The following is an 18,315-nucleotide window of genomic DNA, read 5'->3' on the forward strand; positions in this document are numbered from 1 at the left end:
ATTTTGGGCACAGTTCCACAGCTTACTGGGGCAATAAACTGGGTGCAATCGCGACCAGTAAATTTGTGTAATGTTTGCCCGGCACTTAGCAGTGACACTGGGGGGGAGGACGTGGCGGGAACCTCTACAGAGGCCCCACTGCCTCCGGTTATGCACCCCACAGAAGATTTTTCACTAGAGCAGTCTCGGGGTGACACCCTATGCTCAGCCTATGACCAGGTGATAGATATTGATGGTCTGCTGGTGCACCCTGAAGCCGCGCGGACTTACACCCATTTCCAGTTACGGAACGATCGGCTTTATCGAGTGAGTCTTGACACTCGCACGAATGAGATCTGCACCCAGTTGTTGGTGCCGCTGGGAAACATTTTCCAGCCGGCTTATTCGAACCCCATGGCAGGGCATTTAGGATGCAAGAAAACTCTGCAGCGCATAATGGCCTAATTCTATTGGCCGGGTATTTGGGCCGATGTGCGCCGCTGGTGGTGCCCAGAATGCCAGCTGGTTAACCACCCAGCCATTCCAAAGGAGCCATTGTGTCCATTACCGCTGTTTAGATGTCGTTTGAGCGCATTGGTATGGATATCTTCGGGCCATTCCACCGAAGTGCACGCGGCTATCGCTTTGTGTTGGTGCTGGTGGTTTATGCAACATGATACCCGTAAGCAGTACCGCTGCACACCATTTCAGCGAAGAGTGTGGCTCAGGCATTGTTTCAGGTCATCTTGCGAGTCGGTATTCCGAAAGAAATGCTGACTGACTAGGCCATGTCGTTCATGTCTTGCACTCTGAGGGAGCTATACAAATTACTGGACATTAAATCTATTCGGACCAGTGTCTAATACCCTCAGACTGATGGGCTGGTGGAGCGGCTGAATAAGACTTTAAAGTCCATGATTCTTAAGTTTATTCACGAGGATTAACGAAATTGGGATCGGTGGCTAGACCCCAGGCCTCCATGGGGTTTTCTCCCTTTGAGTTACTGTATGGCAAGGGGTGCTCAACTTGATTAAAGACAACTGGGAGGAAGGGTCGAGCCCCGCAAAGAATAAAATTCAATACGTGCTGGGCCTGAGAGCAAAGCTGCACAGGTTGGGGCGGTTATCACGGGAGAATTTGCTCCAGGCCCAGCAACATCAGCAAAGCTTGTACAACAGAGGGGCTAGGCTCAGGCAATTTTCACCAGGAGACAAAGTGCTTGTATTACTACCATTCTCCAGCTCTAAATTACTCGCCAAGTGGCGAGGGCCCTTTGTGGTCACACAGCGAGTGTGGGACGTTGACTATGAGATTGACCAGTCGGACAGGAAAGGAGCGACACAAATTTACCACCTCAACCTCCTTAAAGCGTGGAGGGAGGCTGAAACTACTGCTCTGTTGAGCCTGGTTAAGGAGAGAGATGAGTTGGGGCCGGAGGTGCCAAATTCCACCATCCCCGCCTCCCTCCATTGTGATGACCACTCACACAGGCCCAGAGAGCAGATGTTGCTGCATTGCAACAGCGCTTTGCTGATGTGTTCTCCCCCTGCCCGTCCGAACGTCTCTCATAGAGCACCATATTGAGACACAGCCTGGCGTGACAGTGGGTTCATGGCCCTACAGGCTCCTGGAGCATAAAACACAAATTGCTGAATTGCAGAATTGAACAATATGCTGGGGCTAAAAAGTAGCCCCATAGTTATATGATCTATAAGATATATGCCCATAGTTCTTGTGGTGAAGAAAGATGAGTCTATACGGTTCTGTGTGGACTACCGCAAGGTGAATGAGGTGTCACGTTCGATGCGTACCCAATGCCCCAAGTCGACGAACTCCTGGACTGGTTGGGCACTGCTTGTTTTTTCACGATGCTGGATTTAAACAAGGGCTACTGGCAGATTCCCTTGTCTGCGGAGCAATCTTCCCTCTAAGCTGCACGCGTGTGCAATCGCGTATGTGAGCAGAGACCGTGCACACTGCTGGCACGGTCTCTGCTCACAGAAAATCTGCATTGCGCACAAAAAAAAAAAAAATCTAACCTGAATTGAAATTAAAACTAGAAAAATTTGCATTTCCTGCGAAAATGCTGTGTGGATGCCTTAACGCTGAAGATGTCTGCTGAAAAAAGCTGAAAAAGTTGAAAAGTTGCAAAAAGTTGTATGGCGGTGAAGAAACTGAAAATTCTGCTGAAAACAGGTGAAGAACCAGAAATTTTTTCCTGAAAAGTGGTGAAAAGCAAAAAACTCTAGAGAAAGGGGTAAAGAAATTTTTGCTGAAAAGTGGTGAAAAAAAATTGCCATGAGCAGGATTCGAACCTGGCCCTTCTGGTCTCAAGTTGGCCATTCATCTTACTGAGCCAAAGTCATTCTCACAAAGAAGAGGTGGAGAGACTGACAATTCTGCTGAAATGAGCAGAAGCGGCTGAGAATTGTGCTGATAAGAGGTGAAAAGGCTGAAAACTTTGCAGAAAAGAGTTCAATCAGCAGAATTTCTGCTGAAAAGAGGTGAATGAGCAGAATTCTGCTGAAAAGAGGTTTTTGCTGAAAACAGCTGAAAAAGCTGGGATTTGTGCTGAAAAGTGGTGAAAAAACGGAAAATTCTGCTGAAAAGGGGTGAAAACGCTAAACAATATGTTGAAAACAGTTAAAAAAAGTTTAACTGTGAACTGAAAAAATTGTTGCCATAACCGGGATTTGAACCCGGGCCTCCCAGTCTGAGAACGGTTGCTCATCTCACTGAGCTAAAACACGGCTCAGCCCGGCGAGCAGAAATAAGTGACCACATTGATAATGTGTTCCTTTCATTTCAATGGGCAAAAATATTGCAAAAAAATTCAATATCTCAAAAAGTATAGAAGTTATGAGCACAAAAAGATATGGCCGGCATTAGCAGAAATAGCAGACATTTTTTACGATTTGAACGGGGAAAATCGGATAAAAACTGTGGGACTAGTTCCATGGCGAAAAACGTATGGAAGCGACAGGAATAACTAGAAAAATTTGCATTTCCTGCGAAAATGCTGTGTGGATGCCTTAACGCTGAAGATGTCTGCTGAAAAAAGCTGAAAAAGTTGAAAAGTTGCAAAAAGTTGTATGGCAGAGAAGAAACTGAAAATTCTGCTGAAAACAGGTGAAGAAGCAGAAAATTTTTTCTGAAAAGTGGTGAAAAGCAAAAAATTCTACTGAAAGAAAAAGTATAATAGTAATAAACACCAAAAGATATAGCCGGAAAGAGCAGAAAGAGCAGAACAGTTTAATTCAATTCAATTTTCAATTCAATTTTATTTATATAGCGCCAAATCACAACAAATGTCGCCTCAAGGCGCTTCATAGATACAGAGAAAAGCCCAACAATCATATGACCCCCTATGAGCAAGCACTTTGGCGACAGTGGAAAGGAAAAACTCCCTTTTAACAGGAAGAAACCTCCGGCAGAACCAGGCTCAGGGAGGGGCGGCCATCTGCTGCGACCGGTTGGGGTGAGAGAAGGAAGACAGGATAAAGACATGCTGTGGAAGAGAGACAGAGATTAATAACAGATACGATTCAATACAGAGAGGTCAGTTAATACATAGTGAGTGAGAAAGGTGACTGGAAAGGAAAAACTCAATGCATCATGGGAATCCCCCGGCAGCCTACATCTATTGCAGCATAACTAAGGGAGGATTCAGGGTCACCTGGTCCAGCCCTAACTATATGCTTTAGCAAAAAGGAAGGTTTTAAGCCTAATCTTAAAAGTAGAGATAGTGTCTATCTCCTGAATCCAAACTGGAAGCTGGTTCCACAGAAGAGGGGCCTGAAAACTGAAGGCTCTCCCTCCCATTCTACTTTTAAATACTCTAGGAACAACAAGTAGGCCTGCAGAGCGAGAGCGAAGTGCTCTAATAGGGTGATATGGTACTACAAGGTCATTAAGATAAGATGGGGCCTGATTATTTAAGACCTTGTATGTGAGGAGCAGGATTTTGAATTCAATTCTGGATTTAACAGGAAGCCAATGAAGGGAAGCCAAAACAGGAGAAATATGCTCTCTCTTTCTAGTCCCTGTCAGTACTCTTGCTGCAGCATTTTGGATTAACTGAAGGCTTTTCAGTGAGTTTTTTGGACATCCTGATAATAATGAATTGCAGTAGTCTAGCCTGGAAGTAATAAATGCATGAACTAGTTTTTCAGCGTCACTCTGAGACAGGATATTTCTAATTTTAGAGATGTTGCGCAAATGGAAGAACGCAGTCTTACATATTTGTTTAATATGTGCGTTGAAGGACATATCCTGGTCAAAAATGACTCCAAGGTTCCTCACAGTGTTACTGGAGGCCAAGGTAATGCCATCCAGAGTAAGAATCTGGTTAGATACCATATTTCTAAGCTTTTCAGCGCCGAGTACAATGACCTCAGTTTTATCTGAGTTAAGAAGCAGAAAGTTAGTGGCCATCCAAGTCTTTATGTCTTTAAGACATTCCTGCAGTTTAACTAATTGGTGTGTGTTATCTGGCTTCATGGACAGATGGAGCTGGGTGTCATCTGCATAGCAGTGAAAATGTATGCTATGTTTTCTAATGATGCTGCCTAGGGGAAGCATGTATAATGTAAACAGAATTGGTCCTAGCACCGAACCCTGTGGAACTCCATAATTAACCTCAGTGTGTGAAGAGGACTCTCCATTTACATGCACAAATTGGAGTCTATTAGATAGATATGATACAAACCACTGCAGTGCAATACCTGTAATACCTACAGCATGTTCTAATCGCTCTAATAGAATATTATGGTCAACAGTATCGAATGCTGCACTAAGGTCAAGAAGGACAAGATGAGTCCACTGTCAGAGGCCATAAGAAGATCATTTGTAACCTTCAATAAAGCTGTTTCTGTGCTGTGATGAACTCTGAAACCTGACTGAAACTCTTCAAATAAACCATTCCTCTGCAGATGATCTGTTAGCTGTTTGACAACTACTCTTTCAAGGATTTTTTGATATGAAAGGATATGAAAGGAACTAGAGTTTGAACTGAGAAAATTGGCTGAAAACTGAGGAAGTAGTTAAGGTGCAAAAATGTACGGAAGCAACAGGAATAAAGAAAGGATAAAGAACTAGAAAAATTTGCATTTCCTGCGAAAATGCAGTGTGGATGCTTTAAAGCTGAAGCTGTCTGCAAAAACTAGCTGAAAAAGCTGAAAAGTTGCAGAAATTGTAAAAACTTTGCAGAAGCAAAGGAACTTTGCTAAAAAGTTATAACTTAGCAGAACTGCAATATCTTAGAGGAAACATAATACTTGGCAGAAATACAATAGCATAGCAGAACTTGGCAGAAATATTGTAACTTACCAGAAACATGATAACTTCTCAAATATAGAAGAATTTAGGAGAAATAGTATAAGATAACAGAAAGAATATATTTAGCCAAAAATACTTAAAAATTACAGAAACACTATGATTTAGAAAAATAGAACAACATAGCAGAAATACTGTGATTTACCAGAGACACTGTGATGAACTATGAATATTGTAATTTTAAATTAATACTATGTTTTAGCACAAATACTATAAAAAGCAGAAATACTATAAAAAGCAGAAATACTATAAAAAGCAGAAATACTATATTAAGCACAAATACTGTACTATGAGTTGGTAGAAAAACTATAATTAATCAGAAATACTATATTTTGCAGAAATACTATATTAAGCACAAATCCTATAAAAAGCAGAAATACTATATTAAGCACAAATCCTATAAAAAGCAGAGTAGTAATACAATGGCACTTTTTTCTCTTCGAGAACTCTGGGAAGTAGCAAGGGAGTGTTAACCTTAAGGTGTGAAACAGGTGTGTACTGAGGCTAGACTAATTTTATAAATCTGACAATATCTCAGCTTGCTGCGATGCATGCAATTTATTTTAAAAACGGCACAAGTGGGAATGTCGGCATGTTCACAAGCGTTTTATTTAATCAATCCCCCTAGTTTTAATTTAACTAGTTTTTTCACACATCTACTGGGTTTCTTTCCAGGGTTGATGCGATCATTTTATTTAAAAATCGGTATTTCGCAATGTTGAACTAAGAATGAGACAAACCACCTAGGCAAATGGTAGGGGGGTGTAGTAAGGATGTTGGCGGGAAACAGGAACGTCAGAGGACCCCACATTCATCTATTGGAGGACTCTGGGAAGTAGCATGGGAGTGTGAACCTTAAGGTGTGAAACAGGTGTGTACTGAGGCTAGACTAATTTTATAAATCTGACAATATCTCAGCTTGCTGCGATGCATGCAATTTATTTTAAAAACGGCACAAGTGGGAATTTCGGCATGTTCACAAGCGTTTTATTTAATCAATCCCCCTAGTTTTAATTTAACTAGTTTTTTCACACATCTACTGGGTTTCTTTCCAGGGTTGATGCGATCATTTTATTTAAAAATCGGGATTTCGCAATGTTGAACTAAGAATGAGACAAAACTGCCTAGGCAAATGGTAGGGGGGTGTAGTAAGGATGTTGGCGGGAAACAGGAACGTCAGAGGACCCCACATTCATCTGTTGGAGGACTCTGGGAAGTAGCATGGGAGTGTGAACCTTAAGGTGTGAAACAGCTGTGTACTGGCATTGTTCCTGGAGATGGTATTTAATTGAGAACCAGGCTAGGCTCAGGGTGAACTCTGCATTCGTCGCGACAACACCATTTTCTTTGAGATCATCAAAACTAACATCGTTCTTTATAACATGGACATCTTAAACGGTAAGTAAAACAAAACCTATTATTATATTTTTAAAAGTGTTATGTTAACATATTATAGGATATTCAAACTATCTTTTTCCTAAAACAAAAGCTTAATTTTCAGGAGTTCGGGAGAACGGCACAGCACCCTTTTCTTTAGAAACGGGGGCTTTTACAGATGGAACAACTTCTCTAACAGGCACAAGGTGTGTACAGAATTACGCGATTTTTAATCGTATGTATGTTTTAAGCTTGCGATTGTTTTAAATTATATAATAACAGAGTTTTTCTTTGATTTGTTCCAGGGTTAACAAACTGAGCAGGAAAACATTCAGACACCGTGACCACAGAGCCCATCCTTACAAAAGGTATGTATACAACGGGGTGTATAATTGTGTATTTTAAAAAAAAACAGCAAATGGGTTTAAACAATTCCAAATGTTCTAAAACCGACCGTTTTACACATACAGAGCCACGCCAGAGAACCTTATGTGCGGAGAACCAGGGCCGTCAGGAATAACGCACACTACAAGGTAAGCATAGGTATATATAAATTAGATAAAAAGAGATAGAGAGGGAGACACGCTTATTCTGTTTGAAATGGGTACATGTATAAATGTTTTAACACATATCTATCTTCACAGACTGCAGCACAGTACCCCTCCTCATAATGATCAGGACACCGTACTCCAGACGTTTTTGGAATGTTTAAACAGTATCGACCTCCCAGAACAACAAAAACCTGGAGCTTTGTGCAACAGTGGAGAGTCAGAAGCTATCTTCATCAGCGGTCCTGCAACACCCCCGAGTGAGTGCTTGCCTCGTGATTTCTCTGATGTTTTTGAGTACAGTATATCAGATTTCGATCTTGTTCATATACCCACCACACCAGAATGTGTCAGAAATAGCATTGATTCACACATAGATTTTGAAGACGACGGTATAACAGACTCTCAAATATCAGAGGCGTATGATGCTTACATGAAGGTTTCAGATGCTCAACCTGTTGAACAGAGTCATATAGCTTCATTAGTTGATAAATTATGTTTGATTGAAGCTAGACTCAATCAATACCACCAAGAAGCACAGGTACAAAGGCAACAGTTTATCAAATTCATAAAAAAGGTGTGTAGTACATTAGACATCATCTGCAGCAAAATTTCAAGTCCCTGACTTTTAAAATCCAGACCATGGACCCTCCAAATAAATTATTTAAGCATAATAACGGAACCTCCACTCCTGTTAGATGTTTTGACTTAGAGACTTTTATGCAGTGGGCTGAAGAAACAAATAACAAATTAGACGATATTATAGCTAGACTTAATAGTGTGCCTGCATCAGCCTCATCTGATACACATCCTTGTCAGACTGTTCCTACGCCTGCTATTGCTGATGGGGCTATTGTTGTTGTTAATAATAGTGATAGTACATCAGGTGTTGCTCGGACCACTGTTGTTACTGATGCTAACCGTATTGCTGCTGCTGCTGGTGTTATTGAGTCTGTTACCGCTTCTACTAGTACTACAGACACACATGCGTGTCCGGGCACTGCTGCAACACCACACACCCCCTCAGTCATTGTAAATTTCTCACAAAGTGATACTATCGTGATTGAGCCCGTTGTGCAATCTGGATCTGGCAGGCGCTCCCAGCCACACATTAGAGAGATACCTAATTTTAATGCTCGCGAATTGCGTGAGCGCCTTGATTTTAGGGGTATAAGTCTTGATCATCCAGAACAAGTACCTGCGCGAGTGCGCGAGTGCTTAGCCAATGTGGTAGACCGAGCTGTGGCTGGATCTCAACAGGGCAGTGTTCTAAACGTGGTCCTGCGTGGCCCCTCGCTGGCTTCAGATGTTCAGGCTGTTTTAAACGCTGATGATCGGTATGATCCGGAGCTGTTTCTCGATCGAATTGCACAAGTTATGCAGAGTAATGATGAATCTATCGGTGATGATGAATTAGAGTTTATTGTCACGGTAGCTCAGAACAGTAGTGGTGGGGCTCGCTTAAGACTGGCACAAATCCCTTATGATGAGATTCTCTCAAAGAAAGGCAGACATTTATACACACCAAACAACACACACAACAATTTGTGCTTCTCCCTATGTATAGCACATTCATTAAACTCATCAGCCTCTGAGCTAGAAAAACTCGCTACAGCTAAACGGATGCATGCTGAAGTAGGTCTATGCGACACACAGCAAGTATCATTCACCGATGTCAGTAAATTTGAGCAGCACTTCAACATTAAGATTGTAATCTATTACCACACAGAAGGGCGTAAACGCCTGGAATGTTTTTTCACACATGAAGAGCCAAACACAAACACGTTGATGATGTATCTCCATAATCAACATTACCACATGATTTTAAACCCAACCGCTTTTCTTGGTGCATCCTATGTGTGTAATTTCTGTTACAGTACATATAATTCACCATTACATCATAGCTGTAAACATAGATGTAACACATGTTATACACTCTGTCAACACCACAGGGGTCCCACAGTGAAATGCAGCGACTGTAACCGCATCTGCAAATCACAACACTGTTACCAGCAACACAAATTACCTGAATTAAAACACAACATGATCCCCTGTGATAATATGAAACATTGCATGCACTGTGGCACCACATATAGAGAATCCAAGAAATCGCCACACAGATGTGCCCAGCCTAGATGCAAGCACTGCCGCGAGCCTAAATTACCCGGAGACTCCGACCATCAGTGTTTCATACAGCCTGTTGAAAAACAGAAGCCTAGCGATAAATACATTTTATATGATTTCGAGACTAGGTACCACAACGGTAAACACGAGGCTAACTTTGTGTGTGCGTCTGATCTGAAGGGCAATAAGTTCACATTTAACACATTAAAGTGTGTGGAGGCGTTTGTGCAACATTACAGACGCCCAAGGTTTCGTGGGTACACTTTCATAGCACATAATGCATCTGGCTTTGACAACTACATACTCCTCGAGTACTTTGTCAGACAGTGCATAACACCTAGTGTCATAATGAGCGGCAGCCGTGTGATTTTGATGTATGACAGGGACTATGACCAGCGATGGATTGATTCGTTCAGCTTTTTGCCCATGGGCCTTGCCAAAATACCCTCTGCTTTAGGTTTTCAAGACCTGCAGAAGGGCCATTTCCCACACAGGTTTAATACGAGGGATAATGAGCATTATGTGGGCCCGTACCCAGACCCCTCCTTCTACGGCTATGAGTACATGTCTGAAAGCGATAAGGTGCGATTCATGGAATGGTACCAGGTTGCCTCACAGAATCCCTTTGATTTTCAGGCTGAACTCAGGCGTTACTGTGTTAACGATGTTGATGTCCTGCGTAAAGCATGCAGCATTTATCGTGACACGTTACTGGGTTGTACACAAGTTGATCCATTCATGTATACCACCTTGGCTGCATTTAGTATGGGTGTGTATAAAACGCTGTTTCTGCCTAGAGACACGCTCGCTCTCACGTATGACGGGGCATACGTTGAGCAGAATAAGACGTTTTCTAACGTCTCTATCGAATGGCTTCAATACGTGTCCCACACCACCAACAAAGTGGTAAAACATGCTCTCAGAGGAGGCGAACAGAGGGTTGGACCGTATTTTGTGGACGGTTTTGACCCCACAAGTAATACAGCTTATGAATTTGCAGGATGTTTTCACCACGGCTGTGTTAAATGTTACCCCAAGAGCGAAGTTAATCCTGTCAGCAAAGCATCCTATGGACTGCTGCATCGCATGTTTTGTGAGAAAGTTGATGCACTGAGATCACAACACAGTGTGAGCGTAATAGTGATGTGGGAATGTGAATGGGCTGCCTTGAAGCAGACAGACCCTGCAGTTGTGGCTTTCATGCACACATACAGAAAGCCAGAACGCATGAATCCCCGAGATGCCCTTTTTGGAGGTCGCACAAATGCTATAAAGCTGTACCACAAGACTGGTTGTGATGAAAAAATATTTTACTACGACTTCACCAGTCTCTATCCCACAGTGCAGTCTAAAAAAGACTATCCTGTAGGACACCCTCAAGTCATTTACACCAACTTTGACAAGCTAGAAAATTATTTTGGCTTTGTTAAATGCACAGTGCTCCCCCCTAAGGGTCTTTTTCACCCCGTCCTTCCCTACAGGTGCCACGGAAAACTGATGTTTCCACTCTGCAGCATGTGTGCTGAAGACCAAAACCAGCATACAGCATGTGGGCACAGGGACAGTGAGCGGGTGTTGAAAGGCACATGGGTCTCATTTGAGCTTGAAAAAGCTGTTGAGAAGGGATACAGGGTTCTTGCTATTGATGAGGTGTGGCATTTCCCCAATAAGACCGACACATTGTTTAAAGACTATGTGAAAGCCTTCCTAAAACTCAAACAGGAGGCCTCGGGGTATCCTGAACACGTCAAGACACCTGACGAACAGAAGAAGTACATAGACGAGTATTATGAGAAGGAGGGAATAATGCTAGACCCATCCAAGATTTGTGTAAATAAAGCTGTTCGTAACTGTAACAAGCTGTTGCTAAACTCGTTATGGGGTCGTTTCAGCATGAGGTCAAATATGGCGTCATCTGAGCTCATTACAGACCCTTCCAGATTTAGCCAGCTAATGTTTAGCGACCAGTACGACGTGCGTCAGTTTTGTTTCATCTCTGACGACGTCGCAATGGTGCAGTGGCGGCATGCTGATGGTAGAGCTTCCCGTGTGAAGGACGTTAATGTCTTTGTCGGGGCCATGACCACTGCACACGCCAGACTCATGCTGTATGATTTGCTAGACAACTTGCAGCAGCGCGTGCTGTATTGTGACACGGACAGTGTCATTTTCACGGCACGCCCTGGCGAGTGGATGCCTCCTCTAGGTCCGTTTCTGGGGGATCTCACAAGCGAATTAGACTGTGGAGAGGGTGGTGTGGAGGATTACATAGCGGAATTTGTTTCCGGTGGGCCAAAATGCTACGCGTATCACACATCGCTGGGCAAGACCCAGGTCAAATGTAAAGGTGTGACACTGAACGCACTAAACTCAAAAGTTGTCACCCACGAATCCTTGAAAGGTTTAGTCCACAAGTTTGTAACCAATCAGACATCAGACGCACACCTAGTTGCCGTGTCTGATAGCATCAGACGCGATAAAAAGAAGCTTCATTTGAAGAATAAAACCATTGTGAAAAAAGTTAAAGTTGTTTACAATAAGCGCCGTGTGCTCCCAGATTATACAACCGTACCTTATGGATTTTAAATTAGAACAGGGGTTTGACGCCCGGTTGCAGCACCCGTTCAGTATGGTGGTCAGCGGTCCCAGTAACTGCGGCAAGACTTTTTTTGTTAAAAGCATAATTGAAAATTCTTCCAGGATTATATCATGCAGCATTGACAATATTGTATATATATACTCATGCTGGCAGCCATTATATGACCAGCTTCTTAAGATAAGAGACATAAACTTTGTTAACGGTATACCTGAATCTCTTGCTGATGACACCCTTCTTCCTGCAGAAAAGAACAATTTGTTAATTATAGACGATGTAATGAACGATGCAGCTAACAATTTAGAAGTACAAAATGTGTTCACAAAGTATGTGCATCATAGGAATTTGAGTTGTATATATCTAGTTCAGAATTTGTTTATTCAAGGAAAATCCTGTAGAACCATTTCCTTGAACACTAACTATCTAATATTGTTTAAAAATCCGAGAGATAAATATCAGGTTATGCTTTTAGGTAGGCAAATGTTTCCGAGTAATACTAAATATTTTATAGAAGCGTTTAATGATGCCACATCCACAACATACGGGTATCTTTTAATAGACTATAAAGCTAAGACCCCGGACTATTTAAGACTCGGAACAAATTTACTATCAGAGCGTCCGGTTGTTTACATTCCAAAACAAAAATCAGCAAAGAGGTGAAAGGATGTCATCACGCATGCGGAGGAATCTGTCTCTGTTGGAGATGATATACAGGGCTCCTCCTACTCTACGCAGAGTTATTATTAGTAATTCAAACTTAGATTTTATCAATGCGCTGTGTGAGATAGCCTTTAATGTATTGCATGGTAACATACCACTGACCAATCAGCAGTACAAACAGCTGAAAAAGAAAAAATCAATAATCAGACTGATTGCAGACAAAAAAATAAAAACTTTGAAAAAGAGAAAGACAATCAACCAATCTGGAGGGTTTTTACTGCCGCTATTAGGGGCTGCAATCCCTTTCATAACCAGTCTGATAGCAAACAGGTGAAAATGGAACATGTGCAAAAGATGTTTTTGGTACCCCAACACCAGTTGGACTTAATAAAGCAACAGCAGCAGCAGCAGCAGCAGCAAACAGGCAGCATCAGACAACAGTCTCAGAACGAGTTGGACAAGGAGATGATACAAGTGTTACAAGATTCTGACATAGATGTGTATGAGAAGGCTAAAAAATACAGCGATATTCTCCAAAGATACCTTACCCTTGTGAGACAAGGTGCCCGTGAAAAGAATGTATTGTCTTTATCATTACCTGAACAATTTAACAGGGATGTGCAACCCCAGTCGGCGGACACATCGCCTGTTCATGGTGATGCAGGGGTGAGGGATCTTGTTGCGGAGAATGTTTTAACACACATACCTAAAAGGAGTAGGAGGAATGCAGAACTTATTCTATCAGCGGTGAGCCGTTCGCCACACTTGATCTCTTACAACGACAAAGGCGAAATTGTTGTTGATAAACACACCATCCCTGGTTCACACATTTATGATCTAATTAAAGGCGTCACAACCACACACACACCCTCTGAGGGTTTGAGACCTATCGGCTGGACAGAGTTTTTAAAAGCTGTCTCAGATTTAAACGTACCGTTATCAGCCATATCTAACACAGGCATACGTAAGACCGTCGCCATGTATAAAACCGATCACACACTGTCTGAAGACCCTGGTTTTTTAAAACACACACCAAAAAAGATCACCCCTGGCGGACCGCTGCGACATAGTACACTAAAAAAAATAAAGAATAAAAAAAACAAATTAAAGGGGGGTCCTGTAGAGTGGTTGGATTTTTGAATTCAGGTTTTTTCTTATTGCACCTGAAATTGTTTTTCTGCTAAAAATATTTGCTGTTTGGTGTTTTTCTACTGTAATGTTTTTTTTCACTTATTGCTGCTAAATTGTTTTGTTTTGTTTTATTTTATTACTGTTAAATATATTATGTCTTTATTACTGTTAAATATATGTTTTTCTTTTTTATTACTGGTTAATGTTTGATTTCTTTTATTTATGTTTAAACAATGTATGTTGTAAATCTATATATTTATATACGAGATTTGATAATAAATACCATTGACTCGATTATCATGCTCTCATGTTGTTTTTATTATTCTCATTAGTACATGTCAGTATCCGCATTGCACACACACGTAATCACTGCATACAGCAACAGGTTGTATGTTGTTGACAAATCGACACACCATAGCATCATTACAAATTAAATCAGACCCATACATGTTAAGCAGACGCTCATAAGATACACCATTTTGCACATGATATAAAAAAAATACACAATGTTGACCGCATGTGATGGAGAAGTCGTTCTGCACTTGTTTTCCTGAATATAAAACAGTGGAACAGTTTTTTAGAAGAAACATCTTTATTGCTGGGGGAAAACTGTCTAACGAGTGACCAAAACTATCAAAAAAATAACCGCGTCTGTCTCTCGAAATATAAACAGCAAGCCAATGTTCCCCGGGCATCGTAGAAGGGTGGGTGTTTACAATACCCATAGCAGGGAGTCTTTGAAGCCGTTCAGTGGTTAGCTGATCATAGGCTAACACGCCTAGGAAATGTGTGTTTTTATTGATAATGCTGCCGATCACGGCTGATAGTTCTATAGTGTTCATGACCGTTTTTGTCTCAATAGTAGTCCAAGAGCACCTGTCTCATGTTAGATATTTCAATGACTGAATCAAATACCGAATAACACAAGAGGTTCACTGTACGGGGTAGTGGATTTCTGAAACGGGTTTCCAATCTCACGTTCCCAGTTTTAATTAACGACACATTCCCTGAATGTCCTTCGTCAGCTTCCAGATTGAAACAGAATAAAGTGTAGCCGTTACCAAAGTCCGCACGTGTAATAGCTAAGGATCTGTCCTTTAAATGTCTTCCTGTGGTTTGTATCAGCTGGTAAAATTCTCTGGTATAGTGTTTTCTCTGGAAATTTGGCTGGAATGGTTTAGCAGGATAAGCCTGACTATCAGCATATAAAGACATAAATTCTATATCGCAGTTTTCAAAATGAAATGGATTACGCTGGTAGGAGCCAGTGTATGCTTCATTGTCTATAAATGCAATGATCACAAATTTAGGTATCCTACCCATAAATAAATTGTCATTTGTTGATATTCTAGCCCCTGCAGGTATGGAGAAGGTCTTTAAAGACACTCTGTCTACCGTGTATTTTGCGTTTGCATGGTGCAATGCCTTGCTGTGTGCAAGTCTGACGGTCGGTGATACACTAACTTTCTTGACAAAGAGACTGGCTGAGACAATTTTAACTCTGTATGCATTGGCATCCGCTGTCATGAGAGCAAATTCGTCTTTAGAGCGCACAAATTTCAGTGACAGGTCGATTCCATTAAGTAACAGTTTTTCTTGAAAAAACAGGTCTGCATGTACTGGTGCAATCAATTCAACAATACTGCTATTTGCTGTGTAGCCACCTCTGGTCACCAGGCCCTGGTTCTCTCCTTCTATAGATGTGTCATTCATGTGTGATGATGTATCCTTACAGAATAACCCGGTGCTGAACTGTGTGTCTAAAGTGTCCTTATTATAATTGATAAGACATTCTATCACACCTCTGTATGGATATGTGTTGGATGATTGACTAATGAGCCGGTCTCCCAAATTAACATCAACTTGACTAAATATGCTGCATCCAGGATAATTAATAAATCCTACATTAGCGTCCCTAGCCAGGTTTGAGCCATCAGCGTTTGTGATTCTCACACGTGTGTAGATATATGAGTCATTTAGATCCAGGTAATCTTCACCGGACGATGAGATGTAAAACTCGATCGGCCCTCCATCAGTGATTGCAGATACAGGTGGGATTTCGATAAATGTACTTTTCTCAATGCTAGTCTGTGTGTAGGGAACAGTAAACAGGTCCAGCTCTGTTTTTACACATTCTCCAGAATGACTGTGTAACAGTGCCATTTAGAATATGTCAAACGCTGCAGTTTTTGAACGACTGGTTCTGGGTCTTTTCACTCTGCGTGGCGGTGTCCGTTTGCTAGCTCTCCTGCTAGGTTTTGTGGTTTTACGCTTTTTAGACAACGGCTGCCCTGGGGGTGGGGTCTTAGATGGTCTGGGCGTATACACATACAATCCGCTACCGTCCTGCTTAGTGGTTGAGGGTCTGGTTATGTTGGTTATGACATCAGACACTATGCCCGATGCGGCTGTTTTTAGGTGTGGTTTGACTATGCTAACTCCTTTTTTAAACAGTGGTACAGCAAATCTAAACAAGCTGCGGAACAACCCACCCAGCCCTGACCCATATTGCGTACTGGTCCCAACATACCCTCCGAGCTCTCCACCAGCCTGTGATAAGTAGTATTTTACATATTTTGAGTCATCAGTGTTGTAGACGGTCATCCTTTTTTTTTCAAAAATGGTGGGTTATCGGTCGGAAGTGTAACTTGACAAACACCTTGCCGTATAAAAAGGGTATGTGTTGATTTCGATCGTCTTTCAAATCAATTTCTATGTCGTCGATCAATGTCTTTGACACAGGTGTGTAGTGTGGGCTGTCAAATTGTAGAATAGGCAAGCGGCGGTCATCGTCCGTGATATTTATAGCTCTTAATAGCCTCGCGTGGGCGTCACCCACAAGCTGGTAATCAACGATGTCTGCATAAATAAAGATGTTATATTTTCCCCCGTATATGTCTGCGGGGTGCGGGGCATATGTGTTTTTATAATGAAGTACAAATGGTTCTCCTGTTTCGAATCCTAGGATTTCCGCCAGTCTCCCTCTAAATGTGAGAATAGTCCCCCTAGGTCCCATAACACAGGCATGGTTAGTAACTGTGTTGTATTGCATTTTAAGGTCTCCAGTGGTTTGGTACTGCTGACATTTAAAATTAAATTATTTTATTATCTGTTCCACAGATGCATAATGACCCACAGACAGTTCGATCATGGTTACGGCGATGGTGCCATCTTTGACTGGGTCATGAATTTCCACTTGCGAATCTGATTGTGGAAAAGACATCCATATGCGTGGGTACTGTATCTCTATAACAGCGACCTCATACGGCTGATCCAAAACAATAGGTTTTGCTAGCTTTGTTCTAAAATTAGATATCTTATTACCCGGGTAAACATGCGCCGAAGCATTCGAGAAGAGGCTTACATAGAAGCCTGCATTGTTGTTGTTCTTTTTATTCATGCTTTCTCCGTCTATGCTCAGTGTTGAATGAATGTGTGTAGAGCTGCGTCATCTGAGTTAATTACGCCTCAACGATGTCTTTTTCTGGAATCCACGAATTAAAGCTGTCGGGCCATCCTAGCCATTTCACTAGCACATGCTTTTCCCGACCCACTTTTTTTCTAGCCAATATGTTTTCAATTTTAAATGTTTTGTTTTCATCAACAACCACACGTTGTATCTCAGGCTCATAAAATGACCCTTTCAATACCTCTCCTGCTAGATCTGCTAGTCTGTACACTGGGGGCTGTCTCCCTATACGTTCCTTGACTGTGAAAATCTCATCGGTGTAGGTCTGCTCGTATCCTTTTCGAAACTTTCCTCTCAGTTTTGATATTCGTACAGTGTCACCAATATTAAATTTAAAGCACAGTTCCTTCTGAGGCCTCGTTTTGTATAGCACGTTAAAGACCGACTTCTCATTATCCTTATTCACCTCTGCCGGAGCCATTTGGATAGATCTGTGATAAGCATTGTTATATGCTTGTGTGAGATCTGGTATGACATCTACATATCTCCGGGAGTTGGCTGATGTTAAGTACTTCCACATTCTACCCTTGAAGCTACGATTGAATCTCTCGACAATACTGCATTTAACCTCGCTAGCTGTTGAGAAATGCTTGATATTATATCGCTTCATTAGCTGTTTAAAGGTTGTATTATAAAACTCTTTGCCTTCATCTGTTTGTAGTTTCACAGGGATCCTACCCTCACTAAGTATATCCTCAAAAGCAGCTGATACAACATTCGCTGTCTTGTTTGTTAGGCATCTAACCCATGCGTATTTTGAGAATACATCTATACATGTTAGCAGATATCTCACATTATCATTATCTGCCACATATTCACACATGTCAACCAGATCGGCTTGAAACTGTTTGTCGACCCCTGTCACCAATACTCTATTTCTGGGGAAATGGATCCTCACAGGTTTATGGAGTGTGTAAGTGTCGTCTTGTTCTAAATAATGTTTGACCTGAGATATTGGAGGTGTTACACCTGATGCCTCCCCTGCCGCTATACGTAGCTTATTTAAACTGGCCAACCCCGCAGGATGGGCTGGATCATGATATATTTTATGCAATGTGCTTTCCATGACTGTGCAAACCACAAATGACTAAGAAGTT

The 18,315-nt window shown here is 41.8% G+C and overlaps 1 long non-coding RNA gene across 1 annotated transcript; it reads left to right on the forward strand.

Annotated features, from left to right (window-relative positions):
* The first annotated feature begins 6,718 nt into the window (after window positions 1-6,718).
* On the forward strand, window positions 6,719-7,671 carry LOC146502294 (uncharacterized). Its single transcript, XR_014869521.1, has 4 exons — window positions 6,719-6,896; window positions 6,996-7,058; window positions 7,161-7,223; window positions 7,335-7,671. It is a non-coding gene; the product is annotated as an uncharacterized LOC146502294 (long non-coding RNA).
* Window positions 7,672-18,315: the final 10,644 nt, after the last annotated feature.

This window comes from Neolamprologus multifasciatus, chromosome 15 (genome assembly GCF_963576455.1).
Source record: "Neolamprologus multifasciatus chromosome 15, fNeoMul1.2, whole genome shotgun sequence".
In the NCBI taxonomy this organism is placed as follows: Eukaryota; Metazoa; Chordata; class Actinopteri; order Cichliformes; family Cichlidae; genus Neolamprologus; species Neolamprologus multifasciatus.